The sequence below is a fragment of the Equus asinus genome, chromosome 1 (genome assembly GCF_041296235.1).
Source record: "Equus asinus isolate D_3611 breed Donkey chromosome 1, EquAss-T2T_v2, whole genome shotgun sequence".
Classification (NCBI taxonomy): Eukaryota; Metazoa; Chordata; class Mammalia; order Perissodactyla; family Equidae; genus Equus; species Equus asinus.
In genome coordinates, this window is record NC_091790.1 from 162,709,201 (window position 1) to 162,735,412 (window position 26,212).

The 26,212-nt window shown below is 38.8% G+C and overlaps 1 protein-coding gene and 1 pseudogene across 2 annotated transcripts in view; one reads left to right on the forward strand and one right to left on the reverse strand.

Annotated features, from left to right (window-relative positions):
- The window catches only part of NT5C3A (5'-nucleotidase, cytosolic IIIA), a 52,497-nt gene that overhangs the window by 24,549 nt on the left and 1,736 nt on the right, over window positions 1-26,212 (reverse strand). The gene's annotated exons all lie outside the window — the stretch shown is intronic.
- LOC123288374 (U6 spliceosomal RNA) lies at window positions 18,971-19,068 on the forward strand (annotated as a pseudogene).

The following is a 26,212-nucleotide window of genomic DNA, read 5'->3' on the forward strand; positions in this document are numbered from 1 at the left end:
TTCTAATCCCAATGTATTTCTTAAAAACACTATGCAAGACTCTAGGATCGAGTAGCTTAATTTTCAGAAACTCAAATGAAGTTCTTGAACATAGTCTATCTCCTTTTTATTTTCTTACTTTTAAATAAATTCTGTATTTTATACTCCTTTAGAGGAAATGACATTTATGTTACAATAGGAAGGTCAAGTTCAAGAAAATTGGATGTTAAGACAGTATCACAAATGAAGGGAGTCTTTGCTAGCTCTCCTCTCAAATGCACTAAGTTCTAACATTTTAAGACCCTTAGCACTGAAACTATTGTTCTATTTTATTATATCTGGAACTCTGTGTCTGCAATGGAACAAGAAGAAAAACTTTGTTTTAATTTTGGACTCCTTCCACATCACACAGTTGGTATTCTGTCTGTTGAAAAGAAACAGTATTGTTTAAGATTGTTATTTTTGTATGGTTACATTAAAAATGATTAAAAGGTATGCTATTTAAGCTTTTATTATTGGTGTATTACATCCAATACGTCTAAATGGAGAGTATAAAGATGGAACTTAGTACCCCCTCTTTTTGCTGTGCCAGAAAACTCATTTAAAGAATAATAAGGTAAGAAAACAATGAAGAAAATTATTTTGAAAGAGACTCAAGTTCATAAACTAATAACTTGAAGCAAAGAATTATTTGAAATTACATGGAGCATCACTGGGAGATTAACTTGAGTTTTAGAAGTATACAAGTAGAGGGGCCAGCCCAGTGGTGCAGCGTTAGGTTCGCACATTCCACTTCAGCAGCCCGGGGTTCGCTGGTTCAGATCCCAGGTGTGGACCTATGCACCGCCTGGCAAGCCATCCTGTGCCGGCATCCCACATACAAAGTGGAGGAAGATGGGCACGGATGTTAGCTCAGGGCCAGCTTTCCTCAGCAAAAAAGAAAAGAGGATTGGCAGCAGATGTTAGCTCAGGGCTAATCTTCCTCAAAAAAAAAAAAAACCAACAAATAAATAAAAGTATAGAAGTAGAAGAAGCCACAAAACATAGCCCTTTTTAAAAAAACTACTTTGAATATTAATAAACTCAACATAGCAAATGAAAGCACTTAATTTAACCTTAGAAAAGTTTTGATAACATATATTACATTCAACAATGGAATGTATGCTCATCAGCACAGAACTTATAAAAATAAGTTTATCAGAGAATGGCCTTTAAAAAGCCTTATGGTGAGGTTTTATACTGGTGAGATCTTTAAAACTTTTAAAGAACAGATAGCTCCCGTGCTAAACTGTTTAACACCACATAAAAAGAAGTTAAGGTATCCAGTTCCATTTACGAAACCAACTAGTATAAAAACCCGGAAATAAAAGCCTGCCAATAATGGCACAAAAAGAGGAAACACACCTATTTTCACTTATGAATATAGATACAAACCCCCTAAATAATAAACTAGTATTAAACTAAATTCAATAGAACAATAATCATCTAACATGACTGAATCAAATATATTCCAAAAATCAATTAACAGTCACCACAGAGGAATGACAGGATCACAGGCGATTGTATTTTTTCTCCATTCTCTTTGGTATTTTCTATATTTCTATATATTTGATATTTTCTATTCCATGAATATATCTTATTCAGAGAAGAAAACAGATTATTATTATTTTTTTTTTTTTGAGGAAGATTAGCCCTGAGCTAACATATGCTGCCAATCATCCTCTTTTTTTGCTGAGGAAGACTGGCCCTGAGCTAACATCTGTGCCCATCTTCCTCTATTTTATGTGGGACGCCTGCCACAGCATGGCTTGCCAAGCAGTGCCATGTCCACACCCAGGATCTGAACTGGCAAACCAAACCCTGGGCCACCAAAGCAGAACGTGCACACTTAACCACTGAGCCACTGGGCCTGCCCCGAAAACAGATTATTTTTTAAAAGTCACATATTACAAAATATAAGAAAGTGAAAGTGTATGTATTCTACTACACCTTCGGAAGAAATGAACATGTCATAGGTTAACTCATGTTTATGAAGGTAAAATGAAAATTACCTATTAGGGCAAAATCAAACTTTGCTGTTTTTTTCTGTAGTCGTCTCCCTCATCTTATGGCTGGGAGGGTAAACTAATGAGTAAGTTACACAAATTATTGAAACAACATGCTATCTTTTCCTCCTACTCTGGCTATAAAATGAAGTCATAATGTGTAAATGAGGAGTCGAGCAAATTACGCTCAGTAAAACATTCTGAAGAATTAGTACATTGGTTTAAAGAAGCCATTTAAAGGTTTGGAAAAGAAGGTCATATTTAAATTGCTCAAAAATGGAAGCGAAACAAAAAAAAATTGGAAAAATATATTTCTAACATACTCTCATGTTTAAAATTATTTTATAAAAGCCCTTCCAAATCAAAAAAAAGAACTCAGACGATTCAGAAAAGAAGAAAATAAACGGCTAATTATTTTTAAAAGTTCAACTTCAAAAGTAATAGAAATATATATTTTTTAAAACTATCATTTGGCAAAGATAAGAAAAAAATGATACCTACTCCGAGGAAAACAAGGAGCTAGGTACTCAAATACACTGCTGGTGGAAACGTAAACTGGCATCAGCTTTCCAGAGGGTAACCTGGCAGCACATTCAAAAGCCTTAGATCTGGCCATGTCCTTTGACCCAGCAATTCCATTTAAGCAAACAATCATGGACACGCACATGCTACAAGAATGTTCACCGATCCATTATTTATCATAATGAAAAAGGAGAAACAATCTAAAGTTCAACAACAAAGAACTTGCTAAAAGATTATATCTGCATATGATATAACAAAGTAATATAATATAGTCATCAAAATAAGCATACATTTATTATTAAGGAATAAGTTAATACGTGAATGATCTTGTTAAAACCAATGTTACAGTATGATATCATTTTGGGAAAAATGATAGTTACTAGTTATATGCATAGAAAAAGAAAGGAGTATACTTACTAAGAGATGGGGTTTTTTTAGGTGGTAAAAATTGCAGATTACTTCTTTTAGCTTATCTAGATTTACTAATTTTTATATCACATGTATAATATCAGAAATAAAAAGAGAATCAAGGAGAAAATGAAGCTTTAAATAGGTAACTAATGAAAAATAGAGAAATTCCTTACAAAAAGCTGGCTCTTGATTCAGGTACTCATGAGTCCTTAATTATTAAAACTTCCCTAAAGCTGAGTCACTTGACTGGAAATCCACATGTATGGACCCCATGAGGTAATTTTTAAAAATCTGTGGTGAATCACATGATCTGTGCATGTTGTAAGCATATTAGAGGGGCTTCAAAAGTCAGTCAAACACACCTAGAAGCTTTATCCTTTACAATAACCCATGTTTCTCGTCAAATTTTAGTGAAATTAAATTTGAGTGAGTGAAAACGATGTAATTATATCTGCCAAGCCTCGCAGTGTGCTCCCGGGTCAGTCTAACCAGCCACAGTTACGCTGGCAGGCAGGCGGCTCAGGCTCTGTTTTCTAGAGTATGCTCAGGTTAAAAACTGTTCCTCAAAATCTGGCATACTGCTGGACATCTCCCTATTCCCAATCTTCTTAACTTGAAGAAAGATGTATGCTATAACTAGACATTCTGCTTTTATCTCCAAATCTGAGAACTCAAATAGAATACGGTTTTGAGATCATTTTTAAATGCATTACTTAATATGAACCTACTATAAAAGAACATCATGCCTAAAAGAAAGCTGGGAAAAGAACAGCTGTGTTTCTTAACAGAAGGGAGAAGATAAGAGAATGAACATTTATTGAATAACTACTATGCTGTGAACATAGTTTGGCACTGTTATGTATATCACCTCTTTTTTAATCTTAATAACTAACCAGGCAGACAGTATTTAGAATAATATACTGTTGGAATTCTCTCAAACTAATTATTTAAAACACAAAGTGAAATAAAAAGTACAAAGACAGAACACATTCTTAATGTAATACCCTGAAGGAAACAAGGGGGCAGAAGAGTTTTTAGGTAAATCTACATGCTAGAAAACTGGAAATTGAGGCTTAAACAAGTGAAGTAACTTGCGGCAGTGCTGAGATTTGAACCAAGGACTTACTAACTGCTAAACTCTCAAACGTTATGTATTACATGACCTCATTCACTGACAAGATTGTCTAGTGTTCAAATCACAGATTACATAATTTGTTAAAGGAAGAAAATACTGCATATCTTTATTAGATAAGCCACAACACTTAGAATACATGGAGAACAATAGAATAATAATTATGAAACACTAGCTAGATTTTCTTATCCTACCAAAACTAGGAACACATGATAAAATCATATATATATAAATATATATATATAGTACACAGTTGTGCACAAAAGACAAAATAGCATAAAGTATTTAATTAGCTTGGAAAGATAAAATTTTTAAAGACCAGCAACACAATAATACCATACTAAAGCAGTAATTCTTATTCCCAACTGGAAGCACGCTTTACTCAAAAGCTTCAGAGAGAGCTAGAATCAGATTGAATGCTGGCTTTGCTACTTACTAGCTAGTTCCTAAGCAAATTAATAAAAAATTACGACCACAGTTACCAGCTGGACTGTGTCTTAAGGATTAAATAAGGTAAACATGCAGGATGTACGTGGCCGTTAAGTACACATCTCAAAATGTTAGTTCCTTTTCCCTGGTTACAGGCTAACAGGACAGTGCCAAATTAACCCAAATGGGAATCCACTTCTAAGTGTTTTTTAGTTCCAGGCCCAGTGTAGTTCTTAAGGTAACTTCAGTGGGTTTCCATTTTGTAACATTTCGCTATGCTATAACACTGAGGTTCTCAAATTTTTCCTGTCTCCCTCCATCAAAATCTATACAGTGTCTCATTCCCTTAGACTGCTAACGGGTGTGACAGAGAAATCTAGATAAACTGACAAACTGTTCATGGGGAAGACTGTATATGAATATGATGATTTCTTTTGATGATGGTATTCTGAACGCCGAGCCTGAGTGGGATGTTTAAGGTAAGGTAAATGAAAGGGCTTTGCCATGACAAGGCTTCAGAGGAGATAAAATAAGGACAGGAAGGATCTTGCAGGAACCCACATCACGTTAGTCATGTGACTATCTACTTCCACCTACTGACAAGCAGGAACTTGCCAAACAAATTAAGCAACTCTCCGATCACCTGCTAAATAATTTTGTAACCTATTAGCAACTTAAAAATGAGGAAGATAAACATACATGGAAGAAACAGACAAACAGCATTTACATCTACATATGATGACAGAACACTGTTATACTTGGTTTAAATTTTATAGATTAATAGCTTGTAGGGGAGGAAAAATAATTTTCCCTCTACCCTCCTAGGTTCTTGGCTGAGACGCCCCTGTACTAAAAAGACAGGTTAATAGGAAAAAAGAAAAACAAAAACAAATTTAATTTTGTACCTGTGGGGACCCCACAAAGACATGAGACCCAAAGACAGCCAGGCAATTGAGACTAACATCCCAAGCTAAGGAGAAAAGAGGTAGGCATCCTGGGCTTCAGAGGAGAGGAAGGCAATTCACAGGAAGATGTGGAGCAAATGCTTGGTAAACAAACTTTTACCCTGACATGCTGGCAAGTCTCTCAGATGAAAAAGTTATCTCTGGTAATAGCTCTTTTCCTGGTACAGGAACTCCTTCTAAATTCTTTCAGGCGGTTCCGGTGGAGGTAAAAAGCTTTTCCTGAGTCTGTGGGGTCTTGATTGCCTTTAGCTCCCAATAATCCATATGCCCATTTTAGGGTGGCATATTCTGCTTCCCTTCAAGTTTAAGTAACACTGGGAGAGTAAACAAGAAAGGTAATTTAGAAATGACCCACTGGGCCATAACAGAGAGAGAGAAGTCTGCCACCTGCTGACAGAAAAATGGAATTGTGTACATTTCCCCCATTGCTGTTTTTAGAGGGCAAAACCTATCAGGTAAGGTTTATGACATTAGATTTCAAATAAGTTGTTATACTGAAGGTATAAAATGGCAACTTCTCATTTAAAAGAGAATAAGGATTAAATTAGGATTTAAGATTCTTTATATGCTTCTTAAGGTCAATAACTCTAAGTAATGTGATACCTGAATTATTTAAAAAACAAACAAAAGAGGAATATATGGAAATGATTTACCATAAACTATAGGGAACATTCAAACTGCTATAAAATTATTTTTTAATTTTAAAAAATGTTTCTTAAGAAAAATCAGCACAGGAGGCCAGCCCGGTGGCGCAGTGGTTAAGTTCGCACGTTCTGCTTTGCTGACCTGGTGTTCGTCAGTTCAGATCCCGGGTGCGGCCATGGCACCGCCTGGCAAGCCATCCTGTGGCAGGTGTCCTACATATAAAAGAAAGTAGAGGGGCCAGCCCCGCGGCCGAGTGGTTGAGTTTGCGTGCTTTGCTTTGGCAGCCCAGGGTTTCGCCAGTTCGAATCCTGGGCGTGGACATGGCACTGCTCATCAAGCCATGCTGAGGCGACATCCCAGATGCCACAACTAGAAGGACCCACAACTGAAAATACACAGCTATGTACTGGGGGTCTTTGGGAGAAAAAGGAAAAATAAAATCTGTAAAAAAAAAAAAAAAAAGTAGAGGAAGATGGGCACAGATGTTAGCTCTGGGCCAGTCTTTCTCAGCAAAAAGAGGAGGATTGATGGCAGATGTTAGCTCAGGGCTAATCTTCCTCAAAAAAAAAAAAAAAGAAAGAAAGAAAAATCAGCCGAAAATAATCCTTATGCCAAAAGAGGCACATTTTGAGGTTACAAATTCTGCTCCCCTTCAAATCCTATAGATTTCACCTCTGCAATCTGTCAATTTTCTGTCCTCTTCTGTCTACTGCTCCCATGGCAGTCTAGGACATCATTTTCTTTAACCCAGGCTTATTTTAATTGCTGCTCCTCAAAGGTGGCAGAATATGCCACCTCAACATATGCTTCTTTGGCATACGGATTCTTTAATTCTTTGATTATTTCAGACAAAGAGGAGACACAGGAGATGCACCAAAAACAGAGCAGAAGTTACCCTTTTGTAAGGGAAATTTACATTTATAAAGGAAATTACCATCCATAAGTGTGTCTCCTTCTCTGTAGCAGGAAGAGAAGGACGACTAAAGCACAAGAAACTCCTATCAAAGGACATGCATTTAAAGCTGCCCATCAGGCGGGCCGAAGAAACTCCTATCAAAGGGCATGCATTTAAAGCTGCCTATCAGGCGGGCCGGCCAGTGGTCAAGTGGTTAAAGTTCTGTGTGCTCTGCTTAGGCAGCCTGGCTTCGTGGGCTCAGATCCCCGCAGGGACCTGCTCCACTCATCAGCCATGCTGTGAAGGCCTCCCACATGCAAGACAGAGGAAGACTGGCACAGCTGTTAGCTCAGGGTCAATCTTCCTCACCAAAAAATAAACAAATAAATCTGCCTACCAACCCTTACTCATGTTTATCCTACTTTTCCTCCTGCCCACCCCATAACAGGCCTCCCCATACCCTTCTCTCTTTTTGTCTTTAGCTGTAGATGGTATAATTCTAAGCCACCTAGGAAAGTTACTCATTTTCCCCCGGGTATCTCCCATGTATACTTGTTAATAAACTTGTGTTTGTTTTTCTCTTGTTAGTCTGTTTTTTGTTACAGGGTCCCCAGTGGAGAACTTAGAAAGGCAGAGGGAAAATTACTTTTTTCTCCCCTCCACTCCTCATCTCCTCATTCTAGTTATGCTAACTTAGTGTACTTCAGCTACCAGATGACTCACACTAAAATGCATTCCAGATCTTTTTATTAAAAAAAAAACCACACTCTCAGATAAAAACTAGACTACTGGTGCTGAAAAAAAATAATAAAAGAAATAAATTACACACTCAAAGGCTCTTTAGCAAATTAATTACAAACGCCTTACTGCTGATAATAAAGATGTTTCTACAATGTGGCCCCAAAACACTGTTAAAAATGTTGTTGCTTTTAATTAACCAGTTTTTAAAAATATATGAAATACACGCTCACGTTATTTCAAACAGTGTGAAACGTTAAAGGATGGAAATGCTGAAATCTCCCTCCCCAGTGCCATCCTCCCAAGTCCCACCGTCACCAGTAACAACTATAAATAGCTTGTAGTGTCGTTTTTCAAGACTTTCCAATGACACACAAGCATATCCATGTGTATCTCTTTTGGAACCACAACTGTTCTACAACTTGCTTTTTTTCCTAGTTACCATTTTTTGAACTTTTTAAAAATATTAACTCATTCAGATCTACTTTTGTCTGTTTGTTTTTGTTTTTATCGCTTGTGTGTGTGTGGGTGTGAGGAAGACTGGCCCTGAGCTAACATCTGTTGCCAATCCTCCTATTTTCGCTTGAGGAAGATTGTCACTGAGCTAACATCTCTGCCAATCTTCCTCTACTTCATGTGGGACGCCACCACAGTGTGGCTTGAGGAGCGGTGCTAGGTCCATGCCCAGGATCCGAACCTGCGAACCCAGAGCCACCAAAGTGGAACATGCGAACTTAACTGCTACACCACCAGGCTGGCCCTATTTTCGTTTTTAAAGCTGCACAATATTATACAAATGCACTGTAATTTAACCATGCACTATAATTTATTTAACCAATGTGTACTGCCTCCAACAGAGTAAATGAAAGTGACCATTTTTACATATCCTCATCACTTTGCTTTCTCTCTTCACACAGTAATTGTTTGGCAGCCCCAATTTTGACTATGTGTGAGCAATTAACCTAGAAGTTTTGAGACTTGTAAAATGTGTAATTTTTTTGGGTGCAAGAATTAAAACTGTCTACTTCAATGGTTTTCAAACTTTAGCATGCGTTAGAATCATCTGAAGGGCTTGCTAAATGAAGAAAGTAAAAGTATCTAAGGATATGATGGCTTTTAGCCAGAAAAGAGAATCCTTGGGTAAATTAAAAATATTAGTATCTGGTTTAAGGGTGGCTCCATCTGTTACATAAATGAATTTACAACAAAAAGATTAAGAAAAAAAAATAGTTTGTAAAACTAAAACTGTTTCAGGAAGTATTCTAGCTAACATAAAAATGGTTCACTAGATAAAAGATCAAACTTCACTGAAGCTGAAAATGTGGTTAAACTTGTTACAAAAGGATAACACACAGGAAACATGACAAATGTGATTTGAAAGGACAAAGTCATATGCCTGGTACAAACATTTCCATACTCGCAAATTTGAGGATTCGAAATGATCTTATATATTCTTTGTCAATGTTAAGAATTTCATCGGGGCTGGCCCCGTGGCCAATGGGTTAAGTTCGTGTGCTCTGCTTCGGGGGCCCAGGGTTTCGCAGGTTCGGATCCTGGGTGGCGGACCTAGCGCAGCTCATCAAGCTACTGAGGGGCTTTGGAGAGAAGAGGTAAAAATAAATAAATAAATAAATAAATAAATAAATAAATAAATAAATAATTAAATTAAATCTTCAAAAAATAGAGTTTAATGTTTCCCTTATTTTACAATATATTTTATTCAAATTGGACCAATCAGGATTGTTACCCCTCAAATGCGACCACATCCATCACATATTACCCAATATAATCTCCTATTCCTTTGAACTCCACCTAGCCTTTTGTTATCTTTCTGACAACATTTATAGTCATTCATTCAGGAAGTACTGTTAGGACTCTAGCTTTTAAGCTAGTTGTGACACATAACTGAGAAACTAGCTTCTAAATCTCATTAGCATGTACGAAGGCAGTGGCCATGTCTCAAGAACTATTTAAGGTCTAGACATTTCATGTGTAAATGAATAAATCGTTAGGCTTGGGGTAGACAGAGGATCAAAGCTATTCTGAGTTTGTATTCTTTGCTGCTGTCTGACCCAGTACTTGGAATAGCTGAAATGCTCTATTTTTCTACCAGCCAACTGACCACCAGTAATATTAGATTATATATATGTGTTTTCATTTGATCAAATATTAAATCAATATTTACTGAATGGCAAATGATATGGAAACAAAATAGGCACTATGGTGTAGCACGGCAGACTGCTAATTACCTAAGTGAAACACATCCTTCCCTTCTTTCTTACTAACAGAATCTCAATTTTGTTGGAGGGTGGCAATTTGCTCAACCAAAAAGAAATTCCTCAGCTTCATTTACAGTTAGGGCGGCCATATGACACTGTTCTCTCCAATGACATGTAAGGGGAAAGTTCTGCTTTAGTGAAATAAACATCCTTCTCCCAGCTTCCTCTTTCTGTTGCCTGGGAGATGGACCTGTTGGCCAGGACTACAACGGCCATCTCGTGACCGTGAGAAAAGCCAAGGAAATTTCCAAGACCTCTGTCTTGATGTCCTTGTACCTCTTAATAACAACCAGCAACTGGGGCCGGCCCGGTGGCACAGCGGTTAAGTTCACACGTTCTGCTTCGGCGGCCCGGGGTTCACCAGTTGGGATCCCGGGTGTGGACATGGCACCGATTGTCAAGCCATGCTGTGGTAGGCGTCCCACATATAAAGTAGAGGAAGATGGGCATGGATGTTAGCTCAGGGCCAGTCTTCCTCAGCAAAAAGAGGAGGATTGGCAGCGGATGTTAGCTCAGGGCTAATCTTCCTCAAAAAACAAACAAACAAACCCCAGCAACTGCCTACTTTCTGGACTTCTCATTACATTAGAAAAATAAAATCTGTATTGTTTATTAAAGCTACTGATTTTGGATCTCTGATCTCTGTTTCCCTTAGTCAAGTGCAATTAATCAAAAAGGAAGACAAAGAAATATGTACCAATCCAGATCTGTGAACACACACAACAGTAGACACCCTAAGACAGTGTAACTGCTAAATTATGAGAAATCGTGAGGAAATGCCACAGGAGTTCAGAGAACATGCTTCACAAAACAAATCAAGAATTCAAAACAGGTCCTAAAAGGTCATAAATCTGAGTACTGATATAAATTAGATCAAAGTTGAGATATAGAGACATACTGAAAGCCTACGTGATAGTGTTGATCCACTAAGGCAGTTGTTTAAATCTTGGTATCCCCCCTCCCTTTAAATACAGACTCAATGGCCGGGCTTTGTGCTCACTCAGTACAAAGACCCAGAGAACATCTGATAGTATCTTAAGATAGAAGAAAGGAAGAAGTTTTGTTAGAAGTTTATCTCCAGGAAGGAAATACACTATCCTCAGGTTTCAAAAACAGCACCAGCTATTTAAGGAGCAACTGTTGATATCACAAGGAAGCCAGAAATAGCTGAGATGTGTTTAAATTAGAAATGACGATTTTAACTGGTTGGGAAGCTTTTAGTGACAGTTCCATCTCCTCTACCCCACTGTGTAAATAATTCCCATCCTCCTTGTTGCTCTTTAGGGGATAGTGTTAAGATTATACATATGTTTTGGTTTTATGCTTGTGTTTTATTTCATTTGTTAGATACTTTTACTTTGGGAGAATTTTTTCCCCAGTTTTATTGAGCTATAATTGACATACATCACTGTATAAGTTTAAAGGGTACAGCACAATGGTTTGACTTACATATACCGTGAAACGATCATCATCATAAGTTCAGTTAGCGTCCATTATCTTATATAGATACAAGAAAAAGCAAAAAAAGAAAAAAACCTTTTCCTTGTGATGAGAACGCAGGCTTTACTCTCTTAACAATGTTCCTATGTGTCATACAGCAGTGTTAACTACAGCCGTCATGTTGTACACTACATCCCTAGGACTTATTCATCTTATAACTGGAAGTTTGTACCTTCTGACCACCTTCCTCCAATTACTTTGGGAGAATAAAAGATATGGAAAGAACTGAATAAGATTAAACCACCTCACCGTTTTTGGGGATTACTTTTCTACTAGAGAAAATAAATAATTTGCTGGTAAAAAATAAAACTAGAAGATATTCTGGTAATGTAAGAGAAATTAGGTCGACTGGGATAGAAGTGCAGAATGAAGTACGTGGAGGTGGTTAATGTAAGGCTGAAAATAATATGCCATAATGTAAAAAAGAATATGAGGAAATAAGCACCTAGAAATCACTATGAATAGTACACTCTCTTAGAGAGAGAGATGTTCCCTATTCCTTTCTAAAGGCATCTGTCCACCCGTGTTCTCTATCCTTTACCTTCCGTCTCCTCTGGAATTCAGCTGGATTGATTTTTCCTCTCCTCCTCTCTCACTTCTTTAATCACTCGCTGTTCACTGCCCTTCTGGCCTACCAACATGCTCATGTGCCAACCATTCAAAAACAAAACAAAGCAAAACCCATGCCCACAAGTATTTCTTGTACTCAACAATCACTTTCTGGTTTTCTTCACTTCACTGTTTTTCTAGCAGCCGCTCAACCCACTGCTACAACAGCCTTTGAGACAAACTTGTAACCTGTGCGGACGGACACTGCTGATTCTGTCCCTTCTTTTGGAAACACTTCCTGTTATTCTAGCTCTGACAGCTTTCTGCTTTCCTTACTGAACAGCCCTTAAATGTCGGCAGTCTCAAGTTTTCTCCCAATATACTGCTGAGAGACTAGACATTTGAGAAAATACTGTTTCTAGCCCCAATTTATCTTCTGAGCTCCAGCCCTACATTTTCAGCAGCTGTTGCCATAATAATAATAGGTGATGTATATATGTTGGTTACTATGGGCCAATATATGGACCAACAATAACCAAATGCTTTTCTAAGCACTTTACTTATATTAACTAATTTATGGACATTTCTACTTGGCCCTTCCCTGATCACCTCAAACTTAACACAACAAATTGAACTTATTTTTCCACATTTTCCCTGCCTCCTGGCTGCTCGTCAAATCTGCCCCTCTTTCCCCTTTTTCTATCTTGGCTAATAATGTAGCCAAGTTTACCTTGTAACCTTGAAGTTGCTGCTGCCTGTGATTAATTTCTTTATTTAATGATCATAAATAATCATAAGCTCTCAAACGAAAGCAATTATATTCACTGTGTTATTTCACTTAATCTCTACAACTACAACAATTATGAAGTAGGTACTATTATTACCTCCCAATTAATAAATGAAGAAACAGAGCCTCAGAGAGGTTAAATAACTTGCCCAAGATCACACAGCTTGATAAACGAGAAAGCCTAGTTCAAAGCTAGGTCTGTATGACTCCAGAGTTAGTGCTGCCATGAAGTCCTGTTGATTTTACCTTTGAAATGTTTATCTTCTGACCCCTCATTTCCTAGTCTAGGCCCTAATCATCTTTCACAAGGAATACCGTCAACATCTTCCTAAATTACTTCATTATTTCCAGGCGTTATTCTCCCACTCCACCTTGTCTTAAGTTATCTTTATAAAACACAGTTTTGAGCATGCAACTATCCTGTTTAAGAACATGTGATGGCCCCTCACTGCCTAAAGGGCAAATTCTTTAGAATGGCTTTACAAGATTTCTTTATAACTTGGCCTCTTTATCCACATTCCCTAACTCTTCCCTCCAAATATACACCTTTCATGCTGTAGCCACAATACTACTTGCCCCATGCCTTTGTTCATGATATTCCTTCTGCCCAAAATGCCCCTGCTCTCTGTCTTCCTGTTAAACTTACGTTTGAAGGCTCCACTTAACTATTACAATTCTGTAGCACAATTTATATATTCTAAGTAGGATTAAGCACTCCATTTTTTGTGCTTGAAGCACTTTCTGCATATTTCTATAGAGCTTTGAGGATAAGAGCACTGACTGAAGTTAAAGAGACCTGGTTTGAATCTGGGCTTTCCCTCTCACTAGCTGTGAGACAATGAGCAAGCTACTGTTGCTTAAACTCTTAGAGCACATTTCTACATCTTGTAAAACGGAGGTGGGGCTAGGAGTGGTAGAGCGGGTTGTACTAATAATTGAACCTAGCTCGCAGAATTGCTGTGAAGAGTGAGACTGACATATAAAATAATAGGCCTGGGGCCAGCCTGGTGGCACAGCGGTTAAGTGCACATGTTCCGCTTCGGCAGCCCGGCGTTCACCAGTTCCGGCCCTGGGTGCCGACATGGCACCCCTTGGCAAGCCATGCTGTGGCAGGAGTCCCACATATAAAGTAGAGGAAGATGGGCATGGATGTTAGCTCAGGGCCAGTCTTCCTCAGCAAAAAGAGGAGGACTGGCAGCAGATGTTAGCTCATCTTCCTCCAAAAAAAAAAAAGCATTAGGCCTGAGTTTGGGCAATATATGAAATACGCAATAAACATTAACCATTATTATTGTTACGGTTATTTTACTTATGTACTTGTCTATGGGTCTCCTATCCTATACTGTAAACTCTCTGAGGTTTGGGTCTTTTTTTTTTATTCACATGTGTATCTCAAAAAGTGCTTATCACACAGTAAGTACTCAACAAATGTTTGTTGATTGAATAATGAATTTTTAATTTAAAAATGCATTTCTCACCTGAATATATAAAATAAGTGACCATCAGCTTTTAGAGTATATGAAAATTTACCAGTTTTAATCTAATATTTATTGCTACTCAAAAATCCTAATGAATAAAGAAAATGGAAGGTCTGCAGAAAAGCATCAAGTTACCTATATTCCTCCTACCCCCGCAAAAAAACCAAAACAACGAAAGAAATCTTACCTGCAGAATAAAGTCACAAAATACCGGTTACATAAGTCAAACGATCCAAGGTTATTTTACACCTAAATACTACAGTTTGATCAAATAAATTCTGAAATATAAAATAAGAGAATGAAATACTCTAGATTAAGTCTCATCACTGTTCACTGGGTAGAAAAGTATAAATAAATTGCTAGATAAAAAAATGAATCTGACTAAAATGTGTAAGTTTTACAAATAAATAATTTGTGTCATTTGTGTCAAGGATTGGCCTTGCTCTAGAAATTGACACAGAATAAAATAAAACATCTTGAAATAAAATAATTTAAAAAAAACCAAATAAGCCGATAATTCAAATACTTCCTAAAACTAATTTGAAACAAAGTTAATAACCCAATATATCTTCAGTCATGAGTTTATACTCCTTTGACTCTCTTACTTCTTCATATGAAGAACTAAGCATTTCTCTGTACAGAATGTTTACTATCAGTGGTTCAAAAGTTATGCTAATACAGTGGAATTTGAGATGTCAGGTTGACCATTTGTAAAATGTATGTACATTACATCAGTGAACGTCCCTCTATCCCAAACCAATTTGCGGGTCAGCAGCCATGATCACAATGAAGCAAGATTTTTTTTTTTTTTTGAGGAAGATTAGCTCTGAGCTAACTGCTGCCAATCCTCCTCTTTTTTGCTGAGGAAGACTGGCCCTGAGCTAACATCCACGCCCACCTTCCTCTACTTTATATGTGGGATGCCTACCACAGCATGGCGTGCCAAGCGGTACCACGTCTGCGCCCAGGATCTGAACCGGCCAATGCCAGACTGCCGAGAAGTGGAACGTTTAAGCTTAACCACTGCGCCACCAGGCCAGCCCTAAAGCAAGATTTTTAAACAGCAAAATACGGCACTTTGGGGCTATTATTAAGTAAAATAAGGTTACCTGAACACAAGCACTGCGATACCTTGACAATCGATCTGATAACCAAGAGGGCTACCACGTGACTAACGGGTAGGTAGTGTAGACAGCGTGGATGTGCTTGACGAAGGGATGATTCACACCCCGGGTGGGACTGGGTGAGAGGGCGTGAGATTTCATCCCACTACTCAGAACAGTGCCAAACTTAAAACTTAGGAAATGTTTATTTCTGGAATTTTCCATTTAATATTATCAGGCTGCAGTTGACCACAGGTAAGTGAAACCATAAAAGGCGAAACCACAGATAAGAGGAAACTACTGTATTCAATTCACTCATAGCAGAATGCGTTAAGAAAAAAAAATCTTAAATGATGCTAGAAGCATTATCCTAAAAGTATTATGAGATTTTGCGTGGTATGCTCTTAAAAATCAGTGTAAAGGTTTTTAATGGATGGTAACTTAAGATACAATTAAAACTTAGAGTAACCATCATCCAAATTGTATTTGATACAAATCATGAACATCAGACCCTTTTCTAACATTTTTAACCTTTTCTTTTAGGGAAAAAAGAAAACCCCTTTGCTTGATTCTGGTTTTCTCTGATTAACCCCTCCTCTATCCTTTTACAAAAAAAGTTCTCAAATGTGTGGTCAGCCAGGATCACTCTACTCCTCGTTCACCCTATTAAAACTTGGACTTGGTAAATCGCATGCCCCTCCTTCCATATTTGATTGCTCTTTTTCTTAGGCTATTCTCTTCCCTTTCGGCTTTTGTAAAGCTACTCAATATTCTGCAACTCCTAAAACCATGCTTCTTGCTTTAATTAGTTTTTTTCTCCAGCTCCTTATCTGAGAATTTTCTGCAAAATTCAGTCCTTGGTCCTTAGCCCTCCTCTCCTTCTCAGAACACATGCTGGACTCTGTTTCAGTTTTAACTTCTATATAAGTGACTTCCAAAATACTTTCCACCTCTCCCTAGTATAGTCCTCTGTCTCTAAATGCCTGATGGACATTCCCACCTAAGTGTCATGCTGTCACCTTAAAACCAACACGTCTGGAAACAAACTCCTGTTCTATCCAATCCCAGCTCTCCGTCCTCATCTCTTTCTGTCAATTGTATCTTGCTACTCAGAGAGGAAGAGACATTTTGGAATCATCTTTGATCCCACCTGTCTGTCTCTACATCCAGTCAAGCAGAATTTATAAAATGCTGCTTTCAATGAGCAACCCTCATTATCTACAAGAAAAGTTTAAAGCAGGGTATCAAAAGCTTTCTGAAATTTAACTCCACTTGCTTTCAAACCTTGTCTCCTATCATCCCTTAATTCGTAACACGCATTTTTGTTTCCAACTGGATTTGTCAACTCATTGTCCCCTTCGTTATCTACCTCCGGCTATGCTACGCTCACTTTACCAGGCACCTCAAAGCTCTCTCATGTCCTTTATTTCTCTGCATTTCATTGACCCTTATGGCCCAACTCAAGTCCTACTTCTTCCAACTTCCCTAAATATTAACTCTTCTTTCTCTGACCATTCTGAACCCCAGCACCCACAGGACAGGGATTTTTGTGTTTTCTTAACTGCTGTACCCAAATGGCTAGAACAGTGGTTGCATACAACGGATATGCAAATAAATATTTGAATAAGTTTTCACAGGGCTTATCATCTTTTTTTTTTAAAGATTGGCACCTGAGCTAACAACTGTTGCCAATCTTTTTGTTTTCCTGCTTTTTTCTCCCCAAATCCCCCCAGTACATAGTTGTATACCCTAGTTGTGGGTCCTCCTAGTTGTGGCACGTGGGACGCCGCCTTAACATGGCCTAATGAGCGGTGCCATGTCCAAGCCCAGGATCTGAACCAGTGAAACCCTGGGCCGACGAAGAGGAGGGCGCGAACTTAACCACTCGGCCACGGGGCCGGTCCCAGGCTTATCCGTCTTACATACATTCCCAATTACTGTCTTTGTCTGCTATTTAACTCCTCATGTTTATATATACCTTGTCTCCTTCAAAGGCAAGGGCTTAAAATTCCATAGCATTTTAAAATTTTTTCCTGGTTGCTACTGTGAACAAGTCATTTTCTATCAGACTTTCAATTTATTTTTGCTGGTATATCAGAATGTTACAGATTTTTGTACTTTAATCTTTTTGATCACCTTAATGAATGCATTAATTCTAACAGATTTTCAGTTGGTTCATTAGGATTTTCAAGGTAGACAATTACATTGTAAGTGGAGAATTTAGTCTCTTCCTTTCAAATATGTATACTTAGGATTTCTTTTTGATGAATGCATTGGCTAGATTAGGTTTATCATTTTTTACATCTCATAAGAATCATGAGCAAGTTGTCAATCACGTTAGGCACTAAAATACACTGTAACACAGCAGTGCTGACACGTGCTACAAATGAGAATCTGACATGTGTATTTTAAAATAAGCTTCTCAAACGACTTCACACTCATTTTAACTTGAGGTTCAGTGACACAGAGAGTTTGCAGAAAATAACATTGTATAGCTTTCATTTTGAGGTGGGACTCAGTTTTTTCTCATTACAGATAAAATACATCTAACTTTCTAAACAAAAGACTGCGTGATTTCTTTTTTATTAGAGTGCTAAAAATTGACTCTGGGCAAGAATAACTTTTGAGAAAAAAATGACATATGCTCATCAAACAAAAAAAGAAAACAAAACAAAAAATATTTGTGACTCTCTTTAAACAAACAAACAAAAGGAGTGGTGGTTTGCCAGGGCTGCCATAACAAAATACTACACTGGGCAGCGTAAACAACAGAAATTTATTTTGTCACAGGTCTGGCGGCTGGAAGTCCACGACCAAGGTTGGCAGGTTTGGTTTCCTCGGAGGCCTCTTCCTTGGCTTGCAGATGGCCACCCTCTTGCTGCCTCATTCATAAATTCATCGTGTGTATGTGTGCCCCTGGTTTTTCTTCCTCTTCTTATAAGGACACCAGCAATACTGGGTTAGGGTCCCTCCCTAAAGCCTCATTTTAACTTAGTCGTCTCTTTAAAGACCTTAGGTACCAGGGGTTGGGACTTCAACATATGAATTTTGGGGGACACAATTCAGCCCCTAACAAAGTGTGACATCTAAAAATTTTTCATAGAATGTTAAACTTACGTAATAGGATATTAAATTAGGAACCTTCCTGTTTGGGTTCAATTCAAGAACCAATATGAGAGGTATCATACTAAGGTGAGGGGAAGAAACTCCCCAAGGATGTTAGTTAATAAGGAAATGCAGACAATTGTTCCATGATTCTTGGGCCCACACCCACTTAATGAATAAAAAAGGGTGAAAAGAGGGAAGGAAGAGAGCATGTGTGAAGAATTGTTGCTGTGTTAGATTCCCTCTGCCTTCAAGGGGTGGGTATGGTGGAGTGCTACCTTCTCACCAAGCTGGCAAGAGGAGTCTTTCATGGGGTCACTTCAAGAACTTGAAATGTGTTTAAAGTGGAGGATGGGTATCTGATCCACGGTACAGAACGATACGCAGTGGGGCAGAAGTGACTTTCCTGTGCTCCACTAGGTAGCACATACACTAAAAGTGGAATGAGATTAGAATGGTCTCCGTGCAAAGATGACACACAAATTTGTGAAGCATTCCATATCTTTTACAGTTGGTAACACTGTACTGCATAACTGAAATTTACTAAAAGTGGAATTTAAATGTTCTCATAATAATGAAAGATATATATGTGAGGTGACAGATGTATTAATTAACTCAATGGGGGGAATCTTTATCAGTGGATATGCATATCAAATGACTGGGATGTATACTTTAAATATCTTACAATTTTGTCAATTATACCTCAATAAAGCTGAACTTTTAAAAGGTGGGCGGGGACTTTGTTGTAATGGCCTGTACTCCTAGTTTGAGGTAGGGATGAGTGAATGCTTCCTACTGACTGGACCGGGACCACACAGGAGGAAACCAGCCAGGAATCTATTTATATCCAGCCACAAAGAGCCACCTGAGAGGGAGGGACTTCGAAAGCAAGAGCCTGTATGGAGTGGGTCACTTAAAAAAAAAATCAGGCTGAGGGGCAGCAGGGTACCAAAGGAAATTCTTTGCCCACATTAAGGGGATACAGTGAAAGAATAAGAGAAAGTCAACTTTAAATATCTTGCAGGCCCAGAGAGCACAAACCTATCCAGTCAAATATCTCATTCTTTACTGAAATCAATGCTGCCCCCTTCCTCCTACTCCACTGACTCAAAAGTCTGAAGCAATGGCTAGTAGGGGAAGGAAGAGCAGCAGAGAGAGAGAGAGATTAACTATGACCTCCTCCTCTCCCATCCCAGATCACTACCTACCATTAACCAGGGAAGGGAGAAGCCACCTGCAGTAAATCATAGCCTGGTGGTGGTGAAGAAGTCTATATTAATCACGTTAGGTTATGGTGCAGTAAGTAACAACACAAAAATTGCAGTTCCTTCACATGAAAGTTTATTCTTCATCCACACAAAGTCCAATATGGGTCCAGATGACTCTCCAGGGCAGCTGTCCTCCGTGTAGTGGTTCAACTTTCCAGGCTGCTTTGATACTGTGTCATCTCCATCTCAACATGATGCTTCAGGGTTTGCTCCAGCAGGAGGAAAGAATATGGACAGCTGTGCATCTGTTCATAACTACGCTGGCCCAGAAGCGACCATGTCATCTCCATCCACAGTCAACTGGCCAGAATACCGAAAGCTTGCCCAACTGCAAGAAGGGGAGAAGAACTAAAAATATTGGGGAGCACTAGTAATGTCCATCTAGAAGTCCACCTCAGAATTAAAACTGAAATTGTGAATAATAGATAAGACTAGACACTTCTATTAACAGAAATGAGATTGGCTGCTTGTGATTTAAAAGACTATCTTTTACCTGAGAGTGAGCAAAAAACCCATGGGCCTGTCATCAGGGGTGAGAAAGATTACCACCACCGAATAAACTTTAAAGGGGCCACAAGGAAGAAAAATAAAGTTGTGTTCTATTTATATTCCTTTTATGTCTATTCTACAACCCATCACATCTTTCGAAGAGATCTTTGAGATTGTTTAATTTAACTCTATTTTTTAATAATAAACCTTTAATCTCTCTCTAGTTTGAAGACTATAATTCTATTTCCCTGAATAAAGATGTGAGGCTGGAAATGTTTGTCCTTACCAGCTAGCTCTTTCCATTTAGTGAATAGTCTATCAAATGAAGTCATTCTTTTCCATGAACGTAATTTATTTTAGCTTTTAAACTCTTACAAGGAAAGGTCTGGATCCAACTTATTTTAACATCAAACAGAAGAATGACATATATAGATGGGCCTTAAACTCAAAAGTCAGTTTTAGAGCTTTCTTTTAAAGCTGTAGATTAAAAAAAAATATTCTCAGCTTTCTAAAACAACTTCAAAAGCACAAATTAAGCATATGGAATTTTATATAATTAGAAAAGTTGGTCAATTTGTTACCAATATATTAAGGGCACTGCATTTGCTTCCCATATGACACTAAATTTCCCAGATTAGTCTCTGGAATGAATACAATGGAACACCAAAGTATAAATTATTTTACTGAGAGATCAAAGTAGATTTGGATAGCCAAATGCAAAATTTAATAAAAACAAATAAAATCTACACTTTTAAATAACCTATCTAACAAGGATAGTGACTAGAGGAACAGTGGGGAAAACTGAGATTCTTGAAGCTATAGAAAAGTTGAGTTCTGTGTAGGGTAGCTATTGGACAGGAAAGATATCATTTACTCACAAAATCTGGTAAAAACTCCTCCAAGATTTCTTCCACCATAATCCAGAAAGAATAAGACAAATTCTTATAAATAGCATATATATGCATAAACATATGTATACAAACATTTAAAATAGGTGTTTTTACTCTAAAATAATTTCCTCTTGAAAGTCATTGCATCTTATATGCCAAAAATAGGAGTTTCATTGGTGCTGTCCCAATCCCAATGGCTAACCACACACATTTTTTTTTGAAGAAGATTAGCCCTGAGCGAACTACTGCCAATACTCCTCTTTTTGCTGAGGAAGACTGGCCCTGAGCTAACATACATGCCCACATTCCTCTACTTTATATGTGGGATGCCTACCACATCATGGCGTGCCAAGCGGTGCCATGTCTGAACCCGGGATCCGAACCAGTGAACCCCAGGACGCCAAAGCTGAACGTGCACACTTAACCACTGAGCCACCAGGCTGGCCCCCTGGGTTTTTCTTTTATGAGGAAAAATTACAGTTCCTACTATTTCCCTAAAATTTTATTTCTGTTAATATTTTTATACTTAGGCTAAATTAATTGGAAAGTGGACAAATGCTATCTGGAGAGAATAAAATATAGAAGCAATGTCTAGGAATAAAAATCAACCAAGTAGGGGGCCGGGCCCACGGCTCAGTGGTTAAGTGTGCACCCTCCGCTTCGGCAGCCCAGTGCTTTGCCGGTTCGGATCCTGGGCGCAGACCCAGCACCACTCATGAGGCCATGCTGAGGCAGCATTCCACATAGCACAACCAGAAGCACTCACAACTAGAATATACAACTACATACTGGGGGTTCTTTGGGGAGAAGAAGGAAAAAGAAATAAATAAAATCTAAAAAAAAAAATAAAGAGTTCTTTGTAAATTAAAAAAAAAATCAACCAAGTAAAAACATTAAAGTTGTCAGGTATCATTCAATATTAAAAAGTTACATGAAAAGTACACATGACAACATTTCCCTTCCTTGGAGCCTCATCCTTCTAAACTCTGTGTTGGAATGGGCTTCTCTGCCTGGCAGGAAACTTCCAATCAGTGCTCAAACTTTGTTCAAGAATTTGTGTTTTTACTGAGAGAGTAGCCATTCCTGGCCAAAAAGGCCACAGAGAGAACAGGTCATATCCGACTAGGCATGCTTGATTGGAAGGATGAGTTAAAACTGAGTAGCAAGTGAGAGAAGTCACAGTCAATAGATATGAGGAAGGACTGGAAACTTGCAGGAATCCAAGACAGGACAGAGGAAGGGAGGAATTCAGGCTTACAACTGTATACTGTGATTCATTCCCAAATACAATTCATCACCAAATACCAATTCTACTGTGCAAAATTCTACTGCATGTGTATAAACTTCTATGTACATGTTTGGCAACTTTTACCTTTTCAGTCCAGTTTACAAAAACTGCAAGTCATCCTTATTGGGGATAATTAGAAAGAGTAGTTTTGGCCAGCCCAGTGGCATAGTTAAATTCAGTGCACTCCACTTTGGTGGCCTGGGTTCTTAGGTTCGGATCCTGGGCGCTAACCTACACCATTCATTAAGCCATGCTGTCGTGGCAACCCACATACAAAATAGAGGAAGACTGGCACAGATGTTAGCTCACGGCCACTACTCCCCAAGAAAAAAGAGGAAGATTGGCAACAGGTGTTAGTTCAGGGCCAATCTTCCTCCCCACACCCCCAAAAAGGGGCCAGCCACATGGCCTAGTGGTTAAGTCCGGCACGTACTGCTTCAGCGGCCTGGGTTCGGTTCCTGGGCACAGACCTATACCACTTGTTGGCAGCCACGCTGTGGTGGTGACTCACAAACAAAATAGAGGAAAACTGGCACAGACATTAGCTCAGGGCGAACCTTCCTCAAGCAAAAAGAGGAAGATTGGCAACAGATGTTAGCCCAGGGTGAATCTTCCTCAGGAGAAAAAAAAAGAAAAGAGTAGTTTTTACAATGAAAGCTTAAGAGAAAGAAAGACAAGAGAAAATAAGATGAGTGGCTAAAAATTATGCCTTATGAGTATCCATAAGGAAAAATGATTGTAGGATGTGAGAGGGGCTGGTAGTCTCTGTTTGGGTACAATAATTACAACTACTATTTATTAAGAAGTTACTATGAGCCAGATAGCCAGCCCTGATGATTTAGTGGTTAAGATTCAGTGCTTTCACTGCCATGGCCTACGTTCGTTTCCAGGTCAGGGAGCCATACCACCTGTCTGCTGGTTGTCATAATGTGGCAGCTGCGTATTGCTCTGATGCTGAAAGCTGTGCCACCAGTATTTCAAATACCTGCAGGGTCACCTATGGTGGACAGTTTTCAGTGGAGCTTCCAGACTAAGATAGGCTGGGAAGAAGGATCTGGCCATTCCACTTCTGAGAAAATTGCCCATGAAAACCCCATGAATAACAGTGGAGTATTGTGTGATATAGCAACGGAAGGTGTGTATGAAAAGACTGGGCCGGGTTTAGCTCTGCTGTACACGAGGTTGCTAGGAGCTGGAATTGACTCGACGGCACTAACAACCCCCAAATGGGCTAGATATTACTAAATGTTTTACATTTAACTATTTCTACGCACAACACCAAATATGTAGATTTTTTCCTCAGACCAACCAATTCCTCAACTCTCCAGACAATTCAATTCAATTCTGACACTATCTAGAGTTAGTGACTGATCCGTGAGTTAAGCGCTCAGTCCACACGTCTGCTTCCACTTCAGATGCCAGTCTCAAGTCCGAGGTTGCCACCCATACTTCTGACTGATCAGCTCTAAATTCGAGGGTTCCCACAACCCCCTCCTCAGGTTCCATAATTTGTTAGAACAACTCATAGAACAAAGGAGAGTGCTTTCCTCACTATTACAGGTTTATTATAAAGAACACAAACGGAAGGGAAGCATAGGGCAAGGTATGGGAGAAGGGGCGCAGCCGTCAAGGCCCTCTCCAGGCACACCTCCCTATCAGCGCTTTGAGGTATTCATCAACCTGGACACCCTCCTTTAGGGGTTTTACGGAGGTTCTGTTATGTAGGCAAGACTGATTAAATCATTGACAAAGGTGATTAACTCAAACTCCAGCCCTTCTCCCCTCCACAGAAGTGAGGGTCGTGGGGCTAAAAGTTCCAGTCCACTAATTATGCCTTGATTTTTATGGCAACCAGCTCCCATCCTGAAGCCATTTTGGGACTCGAAAACATAAATCCACCTCATTAGCATATAAAAGACACTCAACACTTCCCAGAGTCCAAGGGCTTTAGGAGCTATGTGCCAGCAAAGAAGTATTTCTTATTGTAGCACAGATATAAAAACAATGAAAATCTGAGAAACTGTCACAGCCAACATGAGATAAGGAGACATGATGACTAAATGTAACGTGGTATTCTGAATGGAATCCTGGGACAGAGAAGGATATTAGGTAAAAACAAAGGAAATATGAACAAAGTATGGATATTTCAAAATGTATGAATATTTGTTCATTACTTTCCACAAATGTACCATACTAATGTCAGATGTCAGTAATAGGGTAAAAAAATTGTTCTAAAATAAAAAATTTATTTAAAAATAAAGTGTATTGACTATGATGAATTAATTAGTAATCTTAAAGAGATGTGGTGTGCACAGAAGAGAAATTTACCCAAACTAGCTCCATTCATAGGTAGCGCTGGTTGTTACAAGGTCTCAGAGAAGACAAAAAAGGATGAGTAATTAGGCGTAGAAGGAAAGAAACATGAACTTCATGAAATGGCTGCTCTTATCTCCGAGCTCTGAATTTCACAAGCAGGTCTTCTGCTGGGCTTCCTAATATATTTATCTTGCTGTCCTGCAGGACTTTTCAGTTGTAGCATGCACAGCCCGCTAGCAACTCCTCTGTGTCTCTCAATTAAAAACTCTTAAAGCAGTGCATCATCTTGAGCCCAGTACCAGAAGTCATTTAGTTGCCTAGCCAGCTATGGATAGGCCCTCCTTGGTTAGGTAGTTATCGCTGGTTCCATTACCTGAGACCAGGTTGAGCTATGTCAACTGGACATCCATGGGTTTGTACTGATTCTCTAAGGCAAGGGGTGGGCAGAGCACACCCCCTAAACCATAGCTATTAGAGAAAGATAAAACCAGGATTTGAACCCACGTCTTTAGACTCCCAATCAAATATTTATCCCATTTGAAGAGTCATCTATTAAACTTAGAAGTTAAAACCACAAAGCTCTTTTGACTTTTTCCTTTTAAAAGCTACTAGCAGCCTGCTGCACATATATTGCAAAGTGAATTAATATAACATGGGCATACATATGTATATGTAAAGACTGACTGATTTCTATACTATAAATAAGTAAAGTTGGTCTGCCTGGTGGGCCTTCAGTATTTCTCACAAAAGATGGCAAACTGTTCTTATGATGTTATCATCATGGGATTTTGTGAAAGCACCAATTTTCACCAAGCTCTACTTGGTTTAGAGGAGAAGTGATATAACAGACCAATCCACAGTTTAAGTACATACAGGAGGGTATGGCAATTAGTTTTTTTCACATATGCATTATAAATTTTTGTTTTGGGGCAAAAGGAAGCTAAAGTTCTCTAAACAGGACAGTGATAAACAAATGGCAAGCAATAGGATATACTGGAATATATGAGGAAGCCATTTGGTGTAAACGTAATTTGGCCTGAGCCTATTTTTCCCAAAAGGCCTGATGTGGCAGTTGAGCATGCACTGTATACCTGCTTTAAGCATTTGCTATGTCCCAAAGACAAGAACAAATGCCCTTAAGACAAAGGTGCAATTTCCCCCACACTGGCACTTCCTTAAGGACAAGCATCTCTCTCTAGGCTAGGAATTGATTGCTGTGCTCACCTGTGACCACCCAGCTAGAGACAACATACCTGCTACTTGCTGTGTCCACCAAGACAGCAGACCTACTACCTGCTGTGCCAACAGGGTAATCTCGTGACTACTGTAAAAGGGACATTTCAATCTTATGTTAAACATGCTCTCTGACGGTATATAACCACTCTGTACACACTGACTT